The sequence below is a fragment of the Lineus longissimus genome, chromosome 16 (assembly GCF_910592395.1).
Source record: "Lineus longissimus chromosome 16, tnLinLong1.2, whole genome shotgun sequence".
NCBI classification, from domain to species: domain Eukaryota; kingdom Metazoa; phylum Nemertea; class Pilidiophora; order Heteronemertea; family Lineidae; genus Lineus; species Lineus longissimus.
The window spans coordinates 4013568-4038996 of NC_088323.1; the positions used below are offsets into that span (position 1 = coordinate 4013568).

Sequence of the window (25429 nt, forward strand, 5' to 3'; positions counted from 1 at the left end):
AAGTTAACAAAACTAACTCACATTGTCTGACAGAATAACGTTTTTCATCCAAAACCATGCTATTTCACCCTTCCTACTGTCATTCAAGACAAAGAAATCAGCTGTGAACGTGTCTGCTACACCAAGCAACAAATAATGCAACCAATATCCCCAAGAGCAACGTGTTGTTTTTGTGAATGAAAGTTTGTGCCGTGATTCTTTAGTTCAGGCAAGTACCACAACGTGACTCTCATAGCAAAAGGGTAACAGATAGCCTTAGTGGTGCTCCTGAGTTGAAGCTGAGAGAGCCAGGATAAGTAACTTGAAAAGGGAGTTTGGGACATGTACATCTACAATATCAGGCTGTGAAAGTGAATGCACTGAATGCACCATATTCCTTAACTTTCTAGAAGGCCTGTGTGTTGGCTCGAAGAACATGCTACCATACTTTGACTTGGTAAGCACGAAAACATGCATCTTGGTATAAAAAGTTCTTTAAGAAACACAGTCACAAAACCAATGAAAAACCACAAGGGTTTTTCTCATCACAGTCATCACTAAAGAAAAATATTACTAGCAAACCAAGAGATGTATTCTGGTCTGATTACTACAAGCTTAGAAAGCATTCCCACCTGCTCCCCCAAAAAACACATACCATTGCACTCCCCTCCAATAAAATGTTTTGTCAGCAAAAACATGACATGCTGTTTTCCCCATTTCAACGAAACGCTAATGATACCCTTGGGCATCGAAAATGACCATCAGCATTGAATAAATTATCCACTGGAGCCCACAGATGTACGTATCAGCCTCGTTGTGCCAGCGCCCAAATTAGCCAAATTGTTATTCCTCCTGGACACGCTACGCTAGTGCCCATACTCGCTAAATGGGTAAAATCCCCAAGGCGTTAATTTCAGGACCAATGCAGTGGACATGGCATCTCCAATCCCACCAACCCATTGCTTGCTCTACACGTATGATGAGGGCTAGCACGTCGCACTGCATCATACCTTACTTAATAGCGAATTTGTCGGCAAAATGCAATATATTTTAATACATAATGTGTATTTCTAGGATTGAAAGACTTTTAGACTCAGCAGACTGAGCTGATGCACAGATTCAGGGGAAGCCTCTTCAAGTCTGAAACTCTCCTTATTTCAGAAAGAATTCTTTGGAATTGCACACAAAATTTCTAATCTTCTAAATTTCTTGCTTTTTTGCAACTGATTGATAAATATCTTTAGATAGAAAGATACTTCACCCGAACCGCTCCCAAACCAGCACTAGGTCGACCCTTTAAAGAGGAAGCATTTTGAATTCAACATCAGTTGTCAATTTAGTCCAAAAAATCCTAGCATGAAATGTGCTGTCAGCTCTGTGTCAATTTCTTAAGATTGCCAATTCATGCTAATATCGTTGGGTGGCAAAGAAGATGTTGCAGAGGGACGTGTTTTAATTGGTGTAGCATGATGTTGGCTTACAGGGGATAAGGCAACAGTTGTCAATTTCGTCAAATAACTGTCTCCTTGCATCAGTGTGCTGTTAGCTGTGTCAATTTCTTCAGATTTCCAATTCATGCTACATGTACTATCGTTGAGTCACAGGCAAAGATGAGGCTGCTAGCAATCTCCATAAATAAGGCCACAATCGCCAACACATGCGATCTATTATCACGATCTCACCTTGTACCCAGGACACCGTCTTTAAAGACATCGATTTTGGTTCTGAATTGGTTGTTCCATTCGTATTGACCTCTGTAATCAGGATAGCCTTTGAACTCGCACGTTTTAACACTGGCAAACCTGACCATTACAAATTCTGCCACCGATGCAGCACAAGACTCTTCAACTAAATCTCAACATTGTCTTGACCCGAATCTTGTAAATTCATAACCGGCGGTTCCGCATCACACTCGAACCCTTCACCGCAATAATCTAGTTTTTTCCCCCATAATTCCTTATTCTGTGAAGTGCATTACGCCGTAATGACTCTTCTATCAATATGAATAAAGTTCGTTACTTATTTACGGAAACAGTGCCGTTGCCCTGGTAACGTAATTTTGCAGTTGATGACCCATGTCCTTAGATTCTAAGATGTAAGTGGAAGATAATGAAATCGACTCATTGTATCCGACATATTTTACTCGATTGGCCCCATCGTTACCTACATAAAGTAACCAACTTATCTCATCTGTGACTTTGGCAAAATATCATTGATTGAATGTTGTCACGGAGGGTCCTTGTCACGGAGTTATGATAGTCTGTATTTTTCATAAATCAAACATCTAAATAAAAAGGGTTAATCTCACCTTGTTGATTTTGCCTAGCAACATGACACAGACCGCTGCCAATAGCAATTTCAAACATCAAAGTTCACACAATTACAATAATTATCAGGTATACACATTCAATCTTACACTCGAGTCATACATTTATAACTATCGGTTGGCGGATGAAATTCTCTGAAGTGGATCAACCTAGAACTAATAATTCCAATTGGAACATTCTCCAGCAGTGCCCGAGGGCAAATTTTTAACCGCAGAGAAATGAAAGTGTGTTTAGCGTATGGATTTTTCTCTTCACGCAACAGCAGACATCAATACCACGCGACTCTAATGATACTTGTTACCTTGCATGGATGGATTGACTATTTTAATTGCGACAGTCATGATATTTTTCATAATAAATTTTTTCATAATAATTTTTTCTTGTAGGGTGTGGCAAGAGGATAAATAAGTCAAGAGTGTGTGGGATTCAGCGCTATAGTATTCCTACTCCAATATTATATTTACATCATTTTTATAAATCATTAAACGGATTCAATTTTTTATCAATTTTGGCGGAAAAACCTAATTATGCATTTTGTCCCCGGATTTTCAACTTCACTAACGGGACCACCCTGGTATAAACGCGACCATTCAACCTCGGTCCCATGAGTGGTCGTGTTATCGGGGTTCCACTGTATTACTACTAGAGTACATAAACTCCCCAAACTGGCCTAATGAGCCTCACTACAGTAGCTCATGATGTTGACATGGCAGAAAACAGATAAATAACCAACTGAGAACTGGCAAAGGAAAAGTAAGAAGAAGAGATAATGTTACAAAAAAGATACAAAAACATGATTACCGTACCTAGCTAATGATAATCTCAAACTATCAATAGCCTCACGAGGATATAATCCGCAATTGACACAAGATACCCACTACAGATGCGAGCCAATAACCCATCATGCGACGTGTGTTGTCCAGTCCCGTACAGCCAACTGTTGCACGTATCGTTGCACCGATGATGAAATTAAAATTACTCCTTATTGATCCCTTGATGCAGGCCGTTAATTCAGCAGCTGACCATGTTTATCAAATTGATTCAAATTAATCGTTGTTAGCGATAGAATGGCATGGCAGAATTTTTTCTCATCAAGAATTTGTAGCCATATGCGCAATAACTGCTCAGTTCAAAATTTTACAAATTCCTTAACTGCTTGATAGCAGTCTAATGCATGGTACTCTGATATAACGATTACATGTACATCATCTAATTTCCCTCAATCCGTGAATTTTCTATCAAACATTGTCCAATGCTAGTCCCTCACCTCGATGATTTTTTCGCATGATGCATTAGATTCAAACTTGGCCATCTGACCTCATAAATCGCCAACTCTAAACCCTCACAAACGAATATATATTTTAGGATGGCTCCCATAATGAAATTGACATTCTTTGTCAAGTAACCCATCAATCAGTCTGAGGAAAATTACTCTCATTACTTACAAAAGCAACAGGTCTCATCAATGCTTTTCAATCTCATGGCATTTTCTAGCACTTCCTGGCTTCGATTGTTACGGAACAATGGTGTGCGACTGGTTCATTATCCACGCAAACAGTATATTACAGTAGCGTCGATATCTAATTAGCGTCATAATTTATCACTATCACGCAGGATGCCTCCCCGTGGAGTACTCTCCAGTGGTTGTGTGGTGTTTTTTAAACAATAAGAGCAGTATTACGACTTGCGGGAATACGACTGTGCGGTATATTTATTACCAAAGTTAGTCTGAGATATTCATAACAAAAACAAAGCGGTATTGTGCACTGTTGTTAGGTCCAAAAGGGCAATGTCATAATATGTGACCGAGAACATCACCCAGGTTTCACCAGGGTGATGCAGAAAGCCATTCTTTGTGATATGTATACAGTGTGGTGATGTTCTGCATCTGTGAAGATCTGCAACCACCTTAGACCAGCCAAAACCCCCGGGGGGGGGGGGCCTACAATCCCAATCACAATTAACAAGCCCTCTGCTTTGCATATTAGCTGCGCACAACCTACACTCTGGCTCTATGTAAGCTGCATGCAGCTTGCACTCTGGTTAGGTGCACATTGCCAAACAAGGTTTTGCACAAATCTCAAGTCTCGGGAAACACACTGTGATCCTACTGTGCGAAAGGTGCCCGTAAGCCATGCAAAGGTTACATCGAGGTTTGGAGGTTGCCCAACCCGTGCATTGGATGCGTGTACATTGCGCTTAACATACACACATTTATGGATGTCAATTGTGATTGGGACTGTATGCTAGGAAAACAAAACACACTGTCCAAGTAACTCCAGACAGACCCTCTCCCATAGCCCTCTCTTATTTTCCAAAGTTCACAGCTCAATTAATCCTGGAGACCTGAATCAACAAACCACTTCTTTGTGATGAAGATCAACTTTGTCAATAAACCTGGCGATAAAAAAAACAGAGTTTAATTTCCGTCGCTGTGGAAACGGACGATGAAATAACCAAGGCGGTAATCACCAAGACAAATCTGGTTGTTCAGCTGAGAAAAATTTTAATGCGGCTTTCGAATAAGCTGTAGATGTCTGTCCTTTAGCATGGATTTGCTTGTCGCTGATTTATACAGCAAAGTGAGCAGATGAGATCGCTGAACGCAAGAGGTTGGTCATAGTTTCTGAGACATTTCACTCTCAATGTGCAAATGACGTCATCACTGCCGACAAATACAGATTAATCTTCTGTAGAAATTGCAAGTGGCCACCGCGCACAATGAGAAAAGGTCGAGACTTTTACTTATCTGGGATTGGGTAGAAATGCATTCAAGCTATTGGGTTGATAGGTCACGTCATCAATTTCATTCATGGGGTGTCGAGAAGGAACTGTGGGGAACGAAGGAAGACTTAAAACAGCGGGGCCCTGCTGAATATCAGCCCTAGTATTTTATAGAACGTGACAACTTACAGCGCAGTTAATTTGGGTACTTTTGCTGTAAATATAAGATATGAGCAAATGCTGGGTGTCTAAAGACCTAAGACCTAAGACTCTATAAAACTAAGACCCATAGGACTATAAAACTAAGACCCATCGGACTTGAGTCCATGTTTTGCCTCACAGTCCTTGAGCAAGATACTTAACCCTTTTGGTAGCGCTAGAAATGACCCTAAGGCCTGCTACTGGAGGATGGTAATCCTGGATTCTCACACAGACATTCTGTGCGGTGGACACAGAGGGCACCTAGACCATGGGTAATTTCATTTGGCCCGAGTTTTCTCCCGAGCACTCTAACTTTATTGAACAACCGGCGTCAGAAGTCAAATTGGCAAGTTGACGACCACCTGTGTACTTCCCTTGGGCCTTGTATCTAGCCATAGATCAGATTATCAGTAATCCTAATCTAGTCAAATCATCATATATTGAGTTTATGAGGGAGTGAAGTCTAACCTTTGGACACAGTTTGTGTTGGAAATCATGTGGTGGTGAAATGGAGCCTGGAGAAGCTTTGGTGTTCGGACTGCAGATGATCTTGAAGCCATCATTGAGCGTCAATGGCACATTTAGAGTTTTCAATTTCAGGTTACAAATCATCACGGCAAAACCTTATCGACAAACTGCTTGACCCACATGTTATTTACGTCCACATGCAAGGATCACAAGCAAAATAAAATAATGTTGACATATCTACACCAATCACATATTGAACAAATATGCACAATCGATCCGCTAGTTAGCTCGGTCTGATAGGTGAAGGATAATCAATTTTTGCCTCGATCGGTTTGATAGATCACCAACAGGTGGTGGAAGTGATCTACATTTTATAAAGGCTTCTGTCCAATTATCAAAATGTCTGAACGACACTTACCTTGAATATCTGAAGGTTGGTACTTATATAAGAGCTTTTTATTCGTCATTATTTTTAAGTTCAGACACATTTGGCATGGTAGACCATTGCAAGCTGAGAGAAGACAGGCTACCAACACTTCTGCTAACATTTATCATTCTAATACAATTCTCACGGCCAAGTATGGCAATGCTGTCATAGCAAAATCAATTTAGGACTCATACGCTCGAAATAACTACGACACGCGGCAACCAACATGTTTATTCGCACCACGTATCTAATAACCATGTGGTTATCATCGTATGTTATCGAAATAAATATGTATCCAGTTCTCGAAGCTGTTTTATCGCCCATTGATTAGTTCAATTTTCAGGTATCACATGGCTGAAGCTGAGAAAATTGCCACAATTATGGTTGGAAAGTTTGTAAAGAAGTTTCAAGGTCATGTCGAATCATTTTACATTAGCATCTTTAGTTTTGAAGAGAAAGGATATAATTCTATTGAAATTAAATTTGATATATGACTACTGTTATCATAAGTATGACTATGTTTACATAGCCGAAAGATTGTCCTTGAAAACTGAGTAGCATTCAAAACAACATGGCAAGTCGCTAACGGCAAACCAGCCATTTTCCTCAAATCTCTTCATAATCACCACTGATTCAGTCAATGTTATGCAGCTGCGATTATTCTCGGACCATAAGGCAACTCTTTACGAGCGCACTAATCCCCACGTTCAAGTTGGCCGATGCCCTCGCAGCAGTGTGACAATACATTAAGGTTCCTAACTCCCTAATCACTACAACATAAGTCACTAATACTCACTAATACCACAAGTTATTAATTGCAGTACATGCTCCAGGAGCAAAAAGTTGTGCGTTGGCATGCTCGATAGCTCTAGTCTGTTTCATTCACATGATTATCGCGTTCAACACAAGTTTCCTACATGTATTATGCAAGATGTTTTTGAACTCACCTAATTAGATTTCAAAAAGCATAAAGAGATTCAGAGTAGAACATATATGAATGGAATGAAACTCTGGCAAAACAAACCACACAGCCAAGAGCCTGAACTACATACCATCAGGTGCAAAGTTATGAGGAGTGCAACCCACAAATAGAATCTGCATTCTTCAAAGGCCATTTTAACAAACCTTTTCATAAATAATTTCTCTCTTTACCACCCTTCATCAAATGTAACCCACCCCCGCATCAGGAATAAACTCAAGTTTTAACCAACCCGCAACCAGGTCCATATCAATAAAGCTGACTCAATATTTCATACATTACAGCGTACATAACTGTACAATCTTCTACAAAAGCTAATCTAACCATCATTACCAGTACTGTTGCAACTTGCGGAATTCAGTCATATTTTCACTACAATACAACGTTTACAAAGATAACACAATTGTGGTTTTAAAGTCTGTATTTCACCGAAGTGCGGTATCCCAGGTTTTTCGAGGAAGGAATGGGTGAAATTTTATCCTTGAGCAATGGGTATTTACTGGTAATATCATAACTAGTGCAATCTGTTATTTATCATTCTTCTTCTTCTTCTCTGTTTAGACTCTGATGTATGTTCATTGCCACAGAGGGATTGGGTCAATAGGGGTGTTTATTTCTGTCTCATGATAATCTTGTATCTGGTGCCTATGCCATAATCGTCAGTATGATGACTGCGTCCCATTAAAAAGGGAGGGGGAATCTGCCTCTTTTGGCTCTGGCAGTCAGCGTTACATATAGTAACAATTTGTCAAGAGTTCTACAACACTTCTGCAAGATGTTGCCGAGATGACAGGAAAGTCATGATCAGCATATAAGTCCGATAGACATTACTTTCACTCACATGTCCCTAACATGCATCTCATTCAGAAGGTCCATAATTACCATCGTTTGGTAGAAGACGTGCTGCTTTCGAGATCTACTTTCACACGATCATGAAAGTCTCGTCTGATCATTATTGCAAAGAAATGGAAACTTTATGATGATGACGTGCCTTAATCGATTGTTAGGAGAGTGACATTAACTGTATACTGCTTTCATTCTTACTGTAACAGGCTGTGGCATTGCATAAAGTAGAATTGGACAATTTTTTTTTTGTATTAAAAAACGATTCATGAATCCATCTCAATAACACTATTTACACACAATATTGACAATATGCCATTATACTAATTTTATTATTGAGTGGAACATTGATGATCAAACTGCACCGTGGCAATTATCAATTCGATATACACTCAAACGTCCATCAATAGCATAAATATTTGATAACTGTTCGTGATAGCATTCGGTAAACGCTGCAATTTAATACTGTTTACATTTCAATTTGTTACTATGAGATGACATGTCCATTATTTGGATAACAATGTGACAACAATTCGAGGAGACAGATTGATTTACATAAACTTAAACTTGAATGTGTAACGGCAAAATCAATATTCTAACTGTGTAGTTGACAAAATAAACACATTTTAGGGCTTGAAAGGCTTGTAAAAAGATGAGCCAAACAATGCCAACAGTTAGGTATCAATTTCTATTCTTAAACACCTCAAATTAAACAATGAAATGCGTGCGATTTAGAAAGCTTTTTCACTGCTTCCTTATTTCGCACCAACCAAACAGTTGTGATTGCACAGTGGGCGCATAGCGCATTTAATACTGTAACTCTATAAAAAAGGTAACGAAGGAATGCAATAGTAATGTCAACAGCTAGTCGCCCGCAAGCTATTAGCTTTAGCGCTCTCTACACCCAGAAGAAGTGTCAGGAAAACTGAAGAGGGATGTGGCAATAAAGCTTAGGAACCATGGAAACTACAACTTCAAATCAACAATGGAAAATGTTATCCTTTTTTGTCGTGTGTTTCTTGTATACTGCCTGATTCCCTACAGGCACAGCTTGACGATGGGAAACTGTTTAAGATACTGCCAACCGAAAGAACTTTGGTAAAAAGGTCACTGTCCCATATTGAGAGGTAAGATTTTAATCAGAGATCCCGATTTTGACAAATGAGACCATTTGGCAACAAATTTCTACTACACTGATAGCCAAATGAATATCTGAATGTCTTAATGACTCTCATTACCAAACTCTTAGCTTTCTATTTGATTAAGACCATCAATGCTTTCGGAGAAATTTTGAAACTTTCATCGCAAGTGATTGATCACCTAATAGAAAATGCAAGAGATATTCATCACACTGGCATAAAACAACGCTACAAGCCCCCGGGAGTAATCATTGTTGCACCCTTTGATGAAATATTAAAAAGAGTCGTTAATTAAGTTCTTAATGAGAGCTGACTGGGGAGAAATGATGGATATGAAGGTGAAGCATAAATTTGCAAAAACCCAAGATGACACGAAGTGAGATTTACGGCTACTTTACATGTTTTGCTTGTAGAATTGCATCATTTATTTAAGATTGGAGTTGTTGCTGCAGCATAATGATGATTGTAATGGAATCATCAACCCTCGAAACTGGTGACATGACCGAATGATGTATCAATGGAGAGAATGCTCTGGGGATCAAGAGAGGAACAAGAAATGTCAGTCAAAAGAGACCTCTTGAACTCAAAGGCTGGTTTAAAAGGTATAAAAGAGTCTTAAGCTAGGTTCTGTGGTGTAGCCACGAAAGAGTAAATAGAATGCTAAGAAGAAGAAGAAGAAGATGGAAGGTAATAACTTCATCAACTCCTCAAGACAAAACCGCAATATGCCACATATTGTCTAAAGTATGGTACAGATGTGCCAAATTCTTCCATCCGAATAATTACCTGAGGCAAAAAACCAGACTTAACTATCAAACTGAATTGTCATCCACTCGAATTATCTGCCTCAGATAATCAGATATTTCCATCATAGATATCACAACAAACTCTTTGCCAGATTGATGAAGTGCTTTTTCATTAGTCTAAATTGCTGAACAAACATAAAAGACACATTTCATATCTGCGATAATGAAGTATCACACGGAATCCATCTACGACAATGTTATTGGTCCTATTATCATCACCTGGCGATGAATTCATCTGTAAATAACCATAAATATATATATTGGCGGAGCTCTCGAAGGAATTGTTGAAAAGTTCTGATTACCCATCGAATCCCAAGGATATATTGGTGAGGAATAATATCAGATGCATCTGATATGGGTTGTATTTTCTGCTCATCAATCATTGCTATGGACGTAGAGCACCACTTCCCCGGTTGGATTGATGGTCAACTTACCAGTTAAGACTGATACTGCTGTACATTTTCCGGGATCAAATGCAAGGTAACAAACAAAGAAACAAACACATGACCTACCGTATTTTCCGGATTATCCCCCGCACTGCCCTATGACCCGCACCCCCTTTGACCATTACCTAAAGCCACGCAAGACCCGCACCTGATTATGACCCGCACTGCTCCAAGACCCGCATTCTCCAAAAATAGTAAGCCATTCATTGATGTTGACATCCTAGAACCGCCATGTTTTTTTTAATTGTTAACCAAAGTGGATCAATTCCAGCATGGCCGTAACTATTTTCCCTAGCGGAGACATCACAAACTATGCGATCATGGCGGAAATATTGGTTGAAAACAATGCGAAAACGATGGACATAAATCCTTATCAAGTAACCAGTTTGGTCCCCTTTTTTTTCTTTGGGGTTGGGGCTTATCCCTCTCAGAATCCACGCAAGACCCGCACCTTTGTATTACCCGCACCCCCACTTTTTGGGCCTGTTTGAGGGCAAAAAGCCGCGGGTCATACGCCGGAAAATACGGTACTTGTATCTTTGGTCCAAGGTAAAACCGGCAGAAATGGTTATAAATGCGCTTTAAACCAACACATTCCATTTTTGTGGACTTTGCCAGTAACCAAGATCCCGGTTATAAAAGAGACGTGAAAATTCTGTGGATACAGTAAGCTTATATCATGATATGACTAATTTATGAGAATAGAAGTCCAAACTGTCTTCTTATCATACATGCAGTCTCCTGAGTCCTGTTCTTTCCCACACCAGCAGCTAGACCAGCACAGCAACAGGAAACCGACTGACCGGACCTCGTTATTGAGCGCAATACGATTGTACTTGATCTGATAATCGTCAAAGAATCGGACAGCCATCTCCGTTCACATTCCGTTTCTCATCTTCATCATCCCTAACTGGTCAACATCAAAGCTTTTGCGCCAAAGCTACTTGCCTCGTTTCCCTAATGCCTTTAACGGGGGACATTAGGATTGTCTTTGCTCTTATAAGAAGAAGTAGAGTTGGGAGGGAGCTTGGTTCAGCACCATCTTTGACTGGGGGGGGGGGGTATGTTATACTTTTGGGGGGGTATGTTATACTTTGGCAAGAAGAGGAATACATGTGCTCAGACTCGCTGCGTACAACTGAACGAACTCTTAGAGTGAGGAGAATATTGAACACAGCAGAGCAGTTTCCTAAATTTTCAACCATCCGATTTATGGCCTTCAAAAGGAGTATAAACCTTATCTACAGCCATTAAACAGTTGATACATGTCGGAAAAACAAGCAAATTCAATAACTCCCTTTGATTGCCAATATTACCAACCAGTAACCTGAGAATTTGATGTCAACCATCTCTGACAATGGGGCGATGTAATTATACGATCATATTGTCCAATCACACATATGAGACCGCCCCGCCCTCCAGTATGCGGTAATCGATTAACGATTTACCACTCCACAAACTGCCTGCGGAGAAAGGTTAGACCTGACTACTCTCTTTTCTGCAGAGGTAATTTTTTTTGTTCTGATTAGTGACAAAAGTTGCTAGTCAGCGCTAATCTGCAGTGCACTTACTGCTGGCAGCACACACAGGTAAAAGCACTGGCACCATCACACCCGATAGTAATTTTTTGGTCTATTTTGGCGACACATTTTTTTCTTGTTATTCAACCTTTCGGTTCTCTAAAATCCTTCCCTCTTTCGGTTTTTCCAACAATTACCAATTCATATTTTGCAAACCAACAAAAAAAATCCCCGCTAGAAAAAGCCTTAACGAAATTGCACGAAAAACAAACTGAGAGAGAGTTCCAAAATTACCGCTCTAGTAAAAATGCCACATTTATTTGTCTTGACATTTGCAGGCTCAATTATGTGATCATATTATCCCATTTTCCTCTGAATCCTTAGGGGGGTGTTTCTTGCATTTCACACGTTACCTCCGGTGACATGAAAATAATCAATATTCCCAGAAGGAACGCCTTGAGGCAGAGACGCAGCCTGAGGAGGTTCTCTAAGAGAAGTGTAGGGCAACGGTAGTGCAGTGGAAGAGAGTCGGCCTCATGATCAAGAGGTCATGGGTTGGACTTCCGGTCGGGTTACTTGATCAAATATTGACTAAAGAAAACCTTACCAAAAAAGCTTCATCATCCACACATCTCGCATCCTCAAAGTCAAAGTCAACAGAAGACCCCGCTACGCAAACATAATCACCCTGGTGCGTCATTATTTACGCCATAAATGAGTTAATGGCGACTGGCGGTAAATATATTCTGCACTTCAGAGACTGGAGAGTGATAAAATGAACGATAGTCATTTTCGGAGGTTTTGGTATATTTCACTGTTTTTAGGGGATGTGTTGAAGCAATAAGTTCAATCATAGGCAGGAAAATAGCTTGAGTTTTATCGCTAACTTCAGCCCTTTGATTCAAATTGATGCAGTACCAATCACAATAGACATACCGGAATTCGTGTATGTCATGTGTAATGCACAGGAAGCCTACAAGCAACCTACACGAATGCGTCAACCACAAACTACATGACCTTTGTGGTATTGGAGTTTCACCAATCTAAACATTGTTTTTGATGCAATGCACATGGTCGTTTTAAGCCATTCAAAGCATTCAACTAGGATTGACATGGTCATAACATCATTTCCTTGGCCATCCAACGTTGATAATTTCATTACGGCACACCAAAATTGGAAATTATCAATAATCATCAATAATTATCAATACAACTGTCACACCTCAGGTTATATAAAGTATAAAGCCAGGGAACATCAGTTCAGCCTCAGATTTCATAATTAGCACATGCTTGTTCGCTGTGATGAGATGGAGTAATTCTTGCTATTGACTGAGAGGTGGTTGGGGTGACTGTAGATGATGTTGATGTCATGATCTTATAGTCTGTTGCAGGAAGACGGGATTGATGGTCACCTCTGAGAGAGGTATTTGTCATTCCGGAGACCTCAGGACTCATCCAGAGAGTGGCTGTGGTTGGGTGTCCTGTACTTTCAGCTAATAATCAAAAGCTCCCTGGTCTGCACCCCTCCCCCATTCCCTCAGTCGACGTGTGACTCTTGGCAGATCTCTTTCTTACTGGCCTTGCACTCCGCCCAGGTGTATAAACGGGTGCTGGTCAGAAATGCTCATGTTGCACACTGACCAAGCTGAGGTCTACTGAAAGTGGAAGTTTTCCAGATAGATGGGTTAAAGTGTGAAGTCAGAGTATCAGACCATAAGATCAAAACTTCAACTTTTACCTCACTATGCATGCATGTGGAAAAACACACTTTGTGAAAAATAGTCTTGAGTGGCATGGCAACCTTGCAGTTTTAAATCACAGCAAAAAGCATTCAAAATTAACATATCCCAGGCAAACTGGGAAACAAAAGACATAAATCGACTGAGTCGAAGCAATTCATCATCGTCATGGGTAAACCATAAAAAATTGAAAGGTTGAAGAAAAACAACTGAACCTGTTCAACCAACCTGATGATTTGTTTAGCATAAAAACAATACTTACAGAATTGTCCCAGACATAGTTTATTTGGGGTTTTGATGAAACTTTAAATGCCCAAATGATCGAAACAAAATGAAACGACGCATCATCAGCAGAGATACTCCACTGGCAAAATGTAACTGCAGATCCAGTCTACCATAAAAGATTAACACTCATGATACTCGAAGGAAACACAACGTATTCAAACTACTGCATTGATCCTTTAAGGGGCTGTTCGTAGAATACATATGCACTGACTGGGAGGGAACTGGCAGAGGAGCAAGTTTGCACACAAATAGTAGAAAGTATGATAAAATTCACATATCAGATTTCACACACGACCTGTATACAATGTAGAATGCATGGCTTACTGAAGAGGGTTACGGCCAGTCCAATAAGGTGCGTAAAGGGAGAAGAGGGTCCAAAAGTGCAAATACACTTATGTAAGTACCCGATAGATGGCCCCTTACCTAATGTAAGTGCCTGATATGTGTAAGTACCCTTATATGTAAGTACCTGATAGACGCCCTTACCTAATGTGCAAGACAGTATCATCTGTCTGGTCCACAGAAGTAAATTTGTCATCATAATGTTGATGCCTCTTGGACAACAAGACCAATTTCATAATTCTAATATTTCATTTCATTTCGCCATTTCATTCTTGGTTCACCAGTAACTACAAAGAACGCTTTGATTCAGTCCCCATTGTTACATTCAAGAGTCTGTGCCCCAATTACGCTTATTTTTTAAGGATTTTGTTAGTCTGTCCCCAATAACTTCATGATGAACCACGTTTTCACATCATCTACTCCCGGCTCTTTTGAAAAAAGTGACATAGTGCGTTCTTGTGTAGTTTGAATATTATACTATTGACAGCTGCTCTACTAACAGTCATTTGCAGAATTTTCAGACCAGTCTGAAATCATCAGATCTGATAATTTCAAACTTTTGAAGTGGAATTCCCAATTTTTGAACGAACAGATTAAGCTTTTAAGGATTACACAGGGTAGCAAGAAAATAAACCTGACAATAACGGACCAACAAGGCAACGAATTAACCCCGCCACAAATTATTACATCTCGACCAATCAGAAAGTGGCAAGCAAAACAAACCAAGCTTGCAATTTTGAATGAGAGAAAAGTGACACGATTTCTCACTCTGGGGTTGCATGTTAAGAAATCAATATCAATTTAGAAACGTCATGTGATGCCGGGGACGCGTGCTAAGAAATAAACATTAATTTAGAAATGCGGGGTGATGCCGATTATTTTATTTCCATGGAAAGATTGATATGAGAGTAATATCACTTTTGAGTATGAAAATATTTGCCCGATTCATACCATAACATAAGAATGATGCGGTCCTTCATTATCGAGTGGGTTTAATAACACGGTTGTCAATGAGCCAAGGCTGAAAGTCTGAAATGTTTTTCTTGTACAAATATTGTCCTTAATCATGTTAATAGATATGCACTCACTAGTACTAAAATCAAAATACCTCTAAAATGCTTAGTTTTGGTCCAAATTTGAAAATTCAAAGACCCACAGAGACTTGAGACAGAGATCTTTGCATTCTAACTACACAGTCAGCATAGTAAGAGGGAAAAGTCTGAAATATGCCTAAAATCGGACATTTGACATCCCTGAGATAATGAAGAAGTTGGTATTCAACATTATCCAGAAGTTGGCATGCAGAAATGAACGTTTTCATCAAATAAATGGTGTGTTGACGGACACCAGACATTGAAAGCCGGGGAAAAATCACAACGTGAACCCCTAGCATTTCCCAGCATGACATTTATGGAGCAATAAGTCTCTATTTTTCTTTGCGCTTAATCAGTCTTTGGGTCCATAATATGGTGATGGCATTTGCTTGGCTAATCAAAGCCGTAAATAGGCTGTCTCACTTCTGCTGCATTAGTTCAAGTCTGTATGTTCAAGTCTGTATATATAAACATCTTGATTAGACAAATAACAATAATATCGAGGTACTATATGCAATTTCTAACCAAGACCATTTACCATCAAGTCCTTGGTTGCGACACCAAGCGCAGCTGCAATAAAAACAAGGCTTAGCATATTTTCTATTGCAAACACTGATATCCTGTGAGCAAGGCCATAATTCCCTATCATCCGGCTCTGTCAATATCAGCTTTCCTAGTCAATTTTTTACACCCGAGCAAAGTTTTTCCTGTCATCTGGATGCGATGGCTAAATTTTTGTCACATCAATCTTAACAGTTTCTTTCGTTGTCAGTTTTTCAACAGGCCTGGCATGATTTCTTGAGTATCATACACATTTGCTGAGAATACCATCCCATCATGCACTGCATTTTTGTGCACTCAGTAAACTCAGATACTGACTCGAGACCTGCGTTGAATACCACAAATGAGTGATTATCGTTGCATGCGATTCAAATTGCTCGTTCGCGGGGGCGTTTGGCCAACAAGAATCTTCACCTGACTGGTAAAGCCCTGCTTATGAAAAGAATATGAGACCAACCAAAGCTAAAATGTCAAAGTAATTACAGCTGAGACTCAATATTGATTCATAACAAATCCCCAGTGGGCTGCGGTCGTCCAGGGTCAGATTGACCACCGGTAACCAGACGAAGCTGTGGGAAATGCTGACAACCTGATGTGAACTACCTGTTTCGTTGTTGTATCCACACTACAGATCTGCTACCTGCATGAACAACCAAACAATGAAGAAGAAGACCACTGGTAACATGATAGAAATGAGCTAGAGGTACACACAAATGCACACAAAGGCTATAAGTGTACCAGGGCCATTTAGTACCACTTTATCTTACCCCCCCCCCCCCCCAAAAAAAAGGAGACTACAGAGATCATAACAAATTTAAGTCAAACTTACCTCCCAAAATTCAACGTTACATCTGATGTGAGAACCTATGACACCATTGCACGATTTCCCTGGTCAACATCCACCTGCAACACACAACTCAAACGCTTGATTACAACGCAATGAATATTTCATAAGCACACGAATAAACCAATCAGAGCGATTCCAATATCGCGCTAATTGAATCTGGCATCTTGGCTGACCGATATTAGCTTTGCGTCAGTATGCTGACAGTGGTTAACCACTACGGTATTCGACTGAAAATGAATTAACCGCCGATTTTCAAACCTAGCTCAGAGTTGCTCTGAGGTGATGTAATGCGTCTGTCTCGTGTGGTGCCACTGACCCAGTTACATCAACTTCAGCTGTAATGCTAGGAGTAGACATGCATAATGAATACACGAATGTATGCAAAGTATTACAAAACAACTCATCTGCGAAGACATAAAGACGTTTCGCCGCAATCATATCGTTTACCTATCACTTAATTCATCTGTGAAAATTTTATGACAATGTCTTCTTGAGAAACGGTTTGAATACAACGGGAAAGAAATTCTGTACGTAATAATGCGCAGAGGGAAAGCGGCCCGAGTCCTGTGATGATTAAAACTGGAATGATGTAACAGACCGTCATCACCTGGGATAAACTTGGTGACGCCAAAATATTGTTGAATTGAACACTGTGAATAGCATTGACCGACCATGTGTTCCTCAAATATTCAGAAACGGTTACAGGCTGCTGACACTAAGAGTATTTTTCATCAGCCTCATCCAGTTTCATTAAACATACAATGAACGTATCAGGTTTTCTTGCCGCACAAAACAAATCAATCAGATCATTGATTACGAGTCAGATAAACAAAGGGTAGATTCCAGATTGGTTGAGAAACAATCAATTGCTCGTAATTGAAAATAATCGATGTTTTCTGCAGACGTCGGGAGTCAATAAAGCTGTCAATTATGAAAAGTCAATTTCAGCTTATTTAAAGGTAAGGTAATGTGATACAATCATAGCCTCGGTGTGCATTGATGGGTACTACCAGTTATTTTCTACACTGTAGGGGCTATAATCAGGGCTTTAATTGCACCACTTTACCTTACCCCTGCATCGATAGAAATGTGAAATATAAATTGCAAGTCCGCAGACCGCTTTACTTCATCAGTGAGAAGTTGCAGCCAAGGGTACCTCATCAGTGAGAAGTTGCAGCCAAGGGTACCTTCCTGTGACCTCTATAAATCAAAGCAACGGTAATGATGATAATAACAGCAGTTTGAAATCTAGTTTTTGGTAAAGGATGACGACCAAGAGACATTAATTGCCTCAACAAGATCAGAAAGCAAGCAATTTCCTCTTCATTTCTGTTTGATCTGAACCTAAGTTTGAAGAAATTAATTCCAAATAGTTATTTCTGTGCGCCAGTCTATGAAGCTTGAGAAAGCTATAAGGTGTAACGCTGCAATTTATAAACAAAATTTCTGCTTAGAATGAAGCAACGTCATCAGTCCCAAAAAATGTTTGACTTTGAAAAATGTTCAGAATTTTGAACTTATGAAAAAATTCAACTCTGAAAGATGAAAAAATGTCGAAGTCCAAATAACTTTCAGGCCACACCACACCAAACAAGAATGAACGACATTTGGCATTCACGCTCCACCACAACGAAAGTTTCTTGCTTCAGCACACATTCAGAGATATTAATCTTCCGATGATAATCTGATCATTAACTAATTAATCAACAATCGCATATACAAACTCCGATCGACAGCGCACACTGCATGACATGAGGAGGTAGATGAAACTACCCACACGTGCACTTTCTGTGGGAATTTTAGAATTTTGTTAAAGGGGGCTGCAGGCAGGAGTGAAGGGGTCAGGTCTCTGTCTCATATGCATCGCAATGGCCTGGTTTGTGTTCCATTCAGCATTGATTATGTTCCTCATATGAGCACAAATATTTTTGGTGTACTGTGATAAAGGCGAGACAGGAGAGACAACGACTAATACAACATGGAGGCTTAAACTGGCAGAGAGAATATGCTTGGATATCATGTCTGCTGTGGAGAATGGTGCCTGAAGTCAATTTGTAAATCGCAGTTCATCCATATTTCATGAAGAGGCTATCCAAATCCTACACTTGATTAGCTTCCTGGCTAGATAAGATAACGATCCAATAAGTCATTACCATTAATGTCAATGATGACTGTCCTGAGCATTTTCTTTGCTAGGGATTTTGTCTTGTGCCCAAACCTCATCGGTGTAAGTTTGCCAATTACTTACAGATCTGATTGCCTGTTAATTTTTTATAGCCAAGTTTCATGGTGGCTGGTTTGCGTTATATCAGTTGGGAAGCAGACAAACTCAATCTTTTATGTGGTAGTTGGGTCCTTTTAGGTAGCCATACCTTGTCGCCAATTATCTAGATGACAATCTGCTAGAAAAGAACGACATCCAAACACGCCTTCCTTGATGGGATCAATCTTGCTGTGCCCATGCCAACAGCAGGACTATCTGGGAATGACTCAATTTATAGTGTAGTCACATGAGGGCTACACAATAAATATTACATTAGAACATCTCTTTTAAGAACACCCATGGGACTGACAAATACTGTCCTCGATAGAGAAGTGTCCCTATAATTGAGGTCAAAGTACATGGAAACCACCCATTCTGTACCAAAATCACTGTCCCTGATAGAGAAGGGGTCCCACCTTGGTTTGGGGTCCAACGAGATTGCCCATGACCTGGACAAAGTACTACCAACTAACATCACCCACATATTCCATCCCCAGTGGGAAATCAATGCCGGGTCCCTCCCTCCTAGGCAACGGTAGCATCAGGTGGTATTACCGGGCGGCAAATTGGCCAATTGTGACAGGATGAAAGACCAATCGTTAGTCTATTGACCACCAATTATGCAAGCTGATGAGAATCAATCACCCCAGACTAGCAGGCAGACAAACTTGCCTATGAGTATGATGTGGGCAATCCAGTGCCTCTGTCTCCAGAAAATGAAAATCCTTCAAAAAGGTGAGGACTTTTCCCATCACAGAGTAACTTTCATTACAAGATCAAAAGCTTCCAGCATTCAAAGGAAGGGAAGACTAAAGGAAAGTAAATAACTGCAACTAAGCCATCCAAATTCCATTAAAAACATACTTAGAACAAAACAGACAGTACAAAGCCGATCAGAGAACAGGTTACAGCTTTATCTTATATTGCCTGAAACCTACAACAGAACCAGCTGCAATAGTTTTTCGTTAATTTCTAAAATCTGAACCTCGTCTTCTGTTTACCGAAATCTTCAGTGCATCTTCAACTGAGAGGCAAAATCTTCAGTTGAGAGGCGTCCCATCATACAAAACTTTAAATCGCGGACACCCTAACAGTGACCGCTCCTTCATTCAACAATTCAAGAAATGCGCAGGTGAAACCCCATAATATCTACGACGGAGGATCACTGCGAAACCTCGTAAAATCATGATCAGCACCTCACGTTAATTGAGTGTCCATCGATGGCAGGATTGGTTTCAACACATGTGACTTTTCTGCGTAATCCGATAAAATTTGGACGCAGATGTTAATTTTGACGACGAAGCTTGTCATTGGTGACGAACTGTAAATGCTCCGAGTGGAAATGGCCATTCCTTGATTTGTTACTGATGTTAATGACGAGATTAAGACTTGGTTGAGAGCAGAGGGATCCTTTGCAGTATCACCTGTCCCCTCGTAACAACACTCAGATTTGATCCGACATGAAGACGGCCATCTACTTGACTGCATGGTAATGTTGGTTGGCTCTTGCATTCCTGCTCTTATCTAGATGGGAGCCATCAAGTCAGATCACATCTAATCATACAGCCGACTGGCTCAATCACTTTGCCGTTTTCATGCTTATGCATGTCTGGTGCGGTGTACTAAATTTTGATGAACTGTTTTGATCATCTTTGATCATCATTTAACAAGGAAAGTTTGGTATTCTATTAAAACACCTGGGTATGTGCCAACGAAGCCTCATTTTGAATTCAGCAGTTATGGGGGGATTGGCCTCATAAACATCCACCAAGCAACAAAAATTACTCGTTTCAAGATTTATCACTGTAAGGCACATTGTAGTTTAAGAGATCAGTACCCCGTACAGAACTAGAGGCAGGTGTAAACATGATATTTAGCCGGCCCCTGGGCTAAGTAACCAAAGCGACCCTTGATACAAGACAACACCAGTAATGATTAAGCCACGAGTTGAACATGAGCAGCCATCACCATCAAAGTGATCTTGGATACTGTTGTGTTCTGATTCTTGATCGATGTCGAATCACATGCACCAAACATATGCAACTCGTACATCAGGCAGTTTATAGTTGTTTGCCTGGTCAGCACCAGTAGCCTAAGCCTTCTATGACCTATGAGCAAGGTAACCTAATCTGAGTAGGTCTATTGGACCCAAACAGTGAGTGCTCTGGGTAGCCAAAGTGTAACTGATATCCAAAGTGACCCAGTTGCTGGCAGATTATAGCCTCGGTTTAGTATACCTGGTTAGCATAAACTTGGCCGCCCACTGACATAGATTCATGCATAATATGTCCTAGTTTACCTATATTAGGAATGTAAACAATAATAGTGCCATGCATGGAAAGTGGAGTTTGTCCATCTGAAATGTGCATTGAATTCACTATTGCAGTACAATAAATAAAATCACCCTCTCAACATCCCTAATCCATTGAATCAAGAATATCCAAATATCCAAACAATTATTTCATTCCATATTCCTTTTTTGGTCGAAAAATATAAATCAAAGTAAGGGTCACTGAATGAATATAGGCCTACAAAGGTGAAACATTGATCATCCAAAAGAAGTAAGAATATAATCCACCAAAGGAACAACAAAATAAGTTTAACCTGTTCAGAAGAACTGGAACCAGGAAAGATGTAACAAAATTGACAAGGCAGGAAGCACTTGATCTTCACCACCACGTGTTTCATCATGGTTACTGTGGTCAATATGCTAATGAGCGGCTGATAATGAGCTGGACAAGCAACATCAAAAATGTGATAGCCACTTCGTTGATGACCAGAAAGGGTGTAAATTGTACTCATTCACTACAGTAAGACATGGTCAACACCATGGAATTGACCTTCTGCACTTGAAGTATCAGAAACAAAATCTATCCCTATTACAAGATCAAAGGAATATGCCGCCTTGCAAACAAGCAGCCTGCTGAGTTTGAGAGATTATAGCAGACAAGTGTATAAACAAATTAACCCAAATGTGTGTAATTAATCAAGCAGAAAGGTCCCTGTACCAGGCTGTATCATGATACCATACACAAGTTGACCACCAAGAATGTTGTTGACAGTTTAGTTGAGGGGGAGGGGGCTGTGCTGGGTGGACTCCAGCCATTCATAGGCCTCATACATCAAGGGGTGTGCATATTCATTGAGAAAAGTGGTTGAATTCCACAGCCAAGATGTCAATCAAAGGTCTCCCATCAATGGTCTCTTGTTTTAGACATAGAAACTTTTTCTATCCCAATTAGAAGTTGGGGATGGGGTGTGTGTTGGACAGTACTCACAATGAAATGCATTTTATGCTCTCAAAAGTGCTTAAATGGAATACATGTTGCATTAGGATTGTAGTGTGGTATGTATCTAACAATATTAAGCATGTTTATTGAGGTAAAAAAAGATTTGGGCTGTGTCAGAGTCATTTCAAATAATGACCCCAGCTATCAAAGCACTATCTGAGATCATAGTGCATTGAAACTGGAATGCACTAGATAGTACACAAACTAGGTCAATCCAGAACGAGGCTGACTTTGGCCTATTTTGTATAAGTTTTGACCCAGGTTGTACACTGAAATGAATATCACCATCAAACTGAACTGCGTTAGACCTGGTCTAAGATCGATATGGTCAGAGTACTCCCAACAGAAATCTGATACATCAGCCAGTACATGTGTACTGCAGCCTATTGAGAGAGCAATCACTGTGTTTGAAACAGATCGCAGATCACAACGATTACAAATTGTTGTTGCAGGCACCTGTGATGGCCACCATTTACGATCAGTGTTCATCGCATGCAATCATAAATTACAGATCACAGAATCAAAAATTGCTTGTTTACTGTGTGCTTTAGGAAGCTAATGCATGAACTGTAGCCTGGCCAGTCGGCACTGAACAGTAAGCAAGTCTGAACTAGACCAAGCGGCCATGACCGAGAATGTCGATTGGGCACTAATGGAATCGCCATCAAAGGGGAAACGGATACTGTTGTACCCAACCCAATATCGATACTGTGACGGTGGAAATAGAGTTACCAAGGTCTCATATAACACTTGAGCAGTTCAGTCGGTGACTCTCTAGTGGCTAGTTTGGTTCCTTCAGCTCTGAATGCAGTTGCCTGAGTTTGCATGAGCCTGAATGAAGTTAATCGAACAAGTACTGCGGCCTCGACAACTTCATCCGATAAAAGCATCTGTTTCAAGACCACTTTGCGTCCACATCCTGATTTTCGATTCGCCAATAATGCTTTGTAAACACATTAATCTGAAAACCGATTACACAAAACAAATAGTGTTCAATGGAGTTAATTAGCGCAAGAGGCAGTTCAGATCAGCTCAATGGGGCAATGTGTACGGAACAATTTACTACACATGCTCATCCATATTTTACAAACTGTTCACGGATGAAGCAATATACCATGCAGAAAATCATCTTGACTCACAAGGCTCACAAGGATCGCAACATCCTTCAACGAGCCAAATCAGATTAGATGGTTATTTGAGACTGCTGGGCAAAGACGGCAGGCAATCAGTTGCACGTAGTCCCAATAGGGTGCTACGACATGGTTGACTCTTGTCTCGAGCACCTTTCTGAAGAAGACCCCTCGCAAAGCAGCACCTAAAGCTTACTGCAAACGATATCTTTTTGTCACAGCAACTTGAGTTGTTGGATGGAAATAAAATGATAGCTTCTGTGTGGAGGGAAGCCCACCATGTTTCGTCACAGGTGCCACCATTGATGGAAACGAAACCGTGTGGTCCATTGTGCCCGAGTGACTATGCCAGGGCAAGTAAAAGATCCCACAGAGGTGAACAGCAGCCTAAAGTGGACTTCATACCTACAGCAATGATATGATATGAATCTTGTTGCACGCACCTGAGATGACGACCTCAGGCAGGAGATTTTTCATTGCAGGTCGCTGTAACAAAAATCTCTCATTTGCGGGGCCTTTATGATCCTTATGCTGCATGAAAGTAATGTTCAAGGGTGACAGAGCAGGTTCAGAGGGACTGACACGAAGGAGAATTCTTTGCTACTACATTCTAGCCTTGGAAAGACTCTTCTGTTCTATAACCTACCCAACAAGATATCGCATGGATTGGCCCCAGGCTAACTCTTTGGTTATCATTTGCTAAAGAAGCTATCGTTTTCCATCGCACTTCTCTCAACCAGCTCTCATCCAGATGAAAAAATTTTACTGGTCATTGTTGTCAACAATTTCCAGCCCAAGGCAATCTTTGTATTTTCTCAATAGTTGTTGAAGCCAGGTAGAGAGGGATGACATTTTAATATCTGGAAACCACTTAGATCACCATGGCCAAAAAATTAGTTTCCTTGGATACCTGCTGACGACGTCTGACACCAGGTGAGTGAACGATGGCCAGCCCAAGGCAAAGAATTATAGACATGTCTCCATGTTTCTGAAGCTATGGAAACTGGAGTACCTCTCAGATGCAGACTTCCGGTGCAGAAGAACAAATTGACCAACGGAAGTCCAAAATGAGTCTAATTGGATACTATCGACATGGACAGGTAAACGCATTACTTACCACACATATCATGCACAAGCACAAGTCTACTTACGAATCAATTCAAATTTGAATTCAAGCAAGATTAGAATTCCAAGCACACTCCAAATTAATTTCAGAACACTGAGGTGAGGGAACAATCTTGTTAATTCTGTGTGAATCACTAACAGGTCTTGTTCAGACAGAATATCAAATCAGGGTAGACATAAGTGAAGGTAATCCTAATCACCATGGGTTTTAGCAACTGTCTCTTCGAGGGAAGCCCACCTCTCCGAGTCAATGAACTGGGCCAAAAGTGTGACTTGGGCAATATGTTTGCTTCTGCAATGGAAACTGAGAATCACCAAGATGTGCATTTCCTGGAGTTTTCTGTATTAATGGTCACTTGTACCAACAGCAAACTGCAATCAAACGACTTGTGTCTCCCTGGAGATGCCACATTCAAGTGAGTGATTACCCATTTATATCGCTTGCCTCATCAATATCACTTTGTTTACAATCAGTGTTGCCATCTCCTGTGACCGATCAGAAATCAATAGAAGTGCATTGGAGTAAATTTCTGTTTTATTGATTAATATGTAGTCATAAAAGGGTATTTTGGGACATTTCCGTGCTGCTGGCCTAAGGACAGTTTCTAAGGTACATTTTCACACGAAGGCGTTGTTAGGGTGTATGTTGGGAACAACAAAGGTCTGCTGTGGGAAGATGGTAATGGGAGGAGGAATGCCACTGCACTTTATGTCGCAGTAATCAGCTTGGAAGCTTTGGATCATGAAGTGATGCTGACTATGCAACAACCCAAGCTGATACTTGTCAATGTTGTCAACTGTTTTATTGAAATTTCAAGCATGTAATGTTTAAAATAACATGTTTTCTAAGAACGTATTGAAGAAGGACTTCAATTGGCAAAGCAGTTTGTTGTC

General features: G+C 40.3%; 1 protein-coding gene across 10 annotated transcripts in view; it reads right to left on the reverse strand.

The window, feature by feature from the left end:
* Window positions 1-25429, reverse strand: part of LOC135500480 (zinc finger CCCH domain-containing protein 10-like) — an 80142-nt gene that overhangs the window by 9906 nt on the left and 44807 nt on the right. For 5 of the 10 annotated variants that reach the window (XM_064791979.1, XM_064791985.1, XM_064791981.1 and 2 more), the window contains exon 2: window positions 16710-16783. The exons of 3 other annotated variants lie outside the window; for them this stretch is intronic. The gene's annotated coding sequence lies outside the window, so the exon portion shown is untranslated. Of the gene's footprint in view, window positions 1-21; window positions 153-3112; window positions 3323-16709; window positions 16784-25429 lie in introns of those variants that run through there. 2 more of the 10 variants (XM_064791989.1, XM_064791988.1) reach the window with 2 other exon arrangements.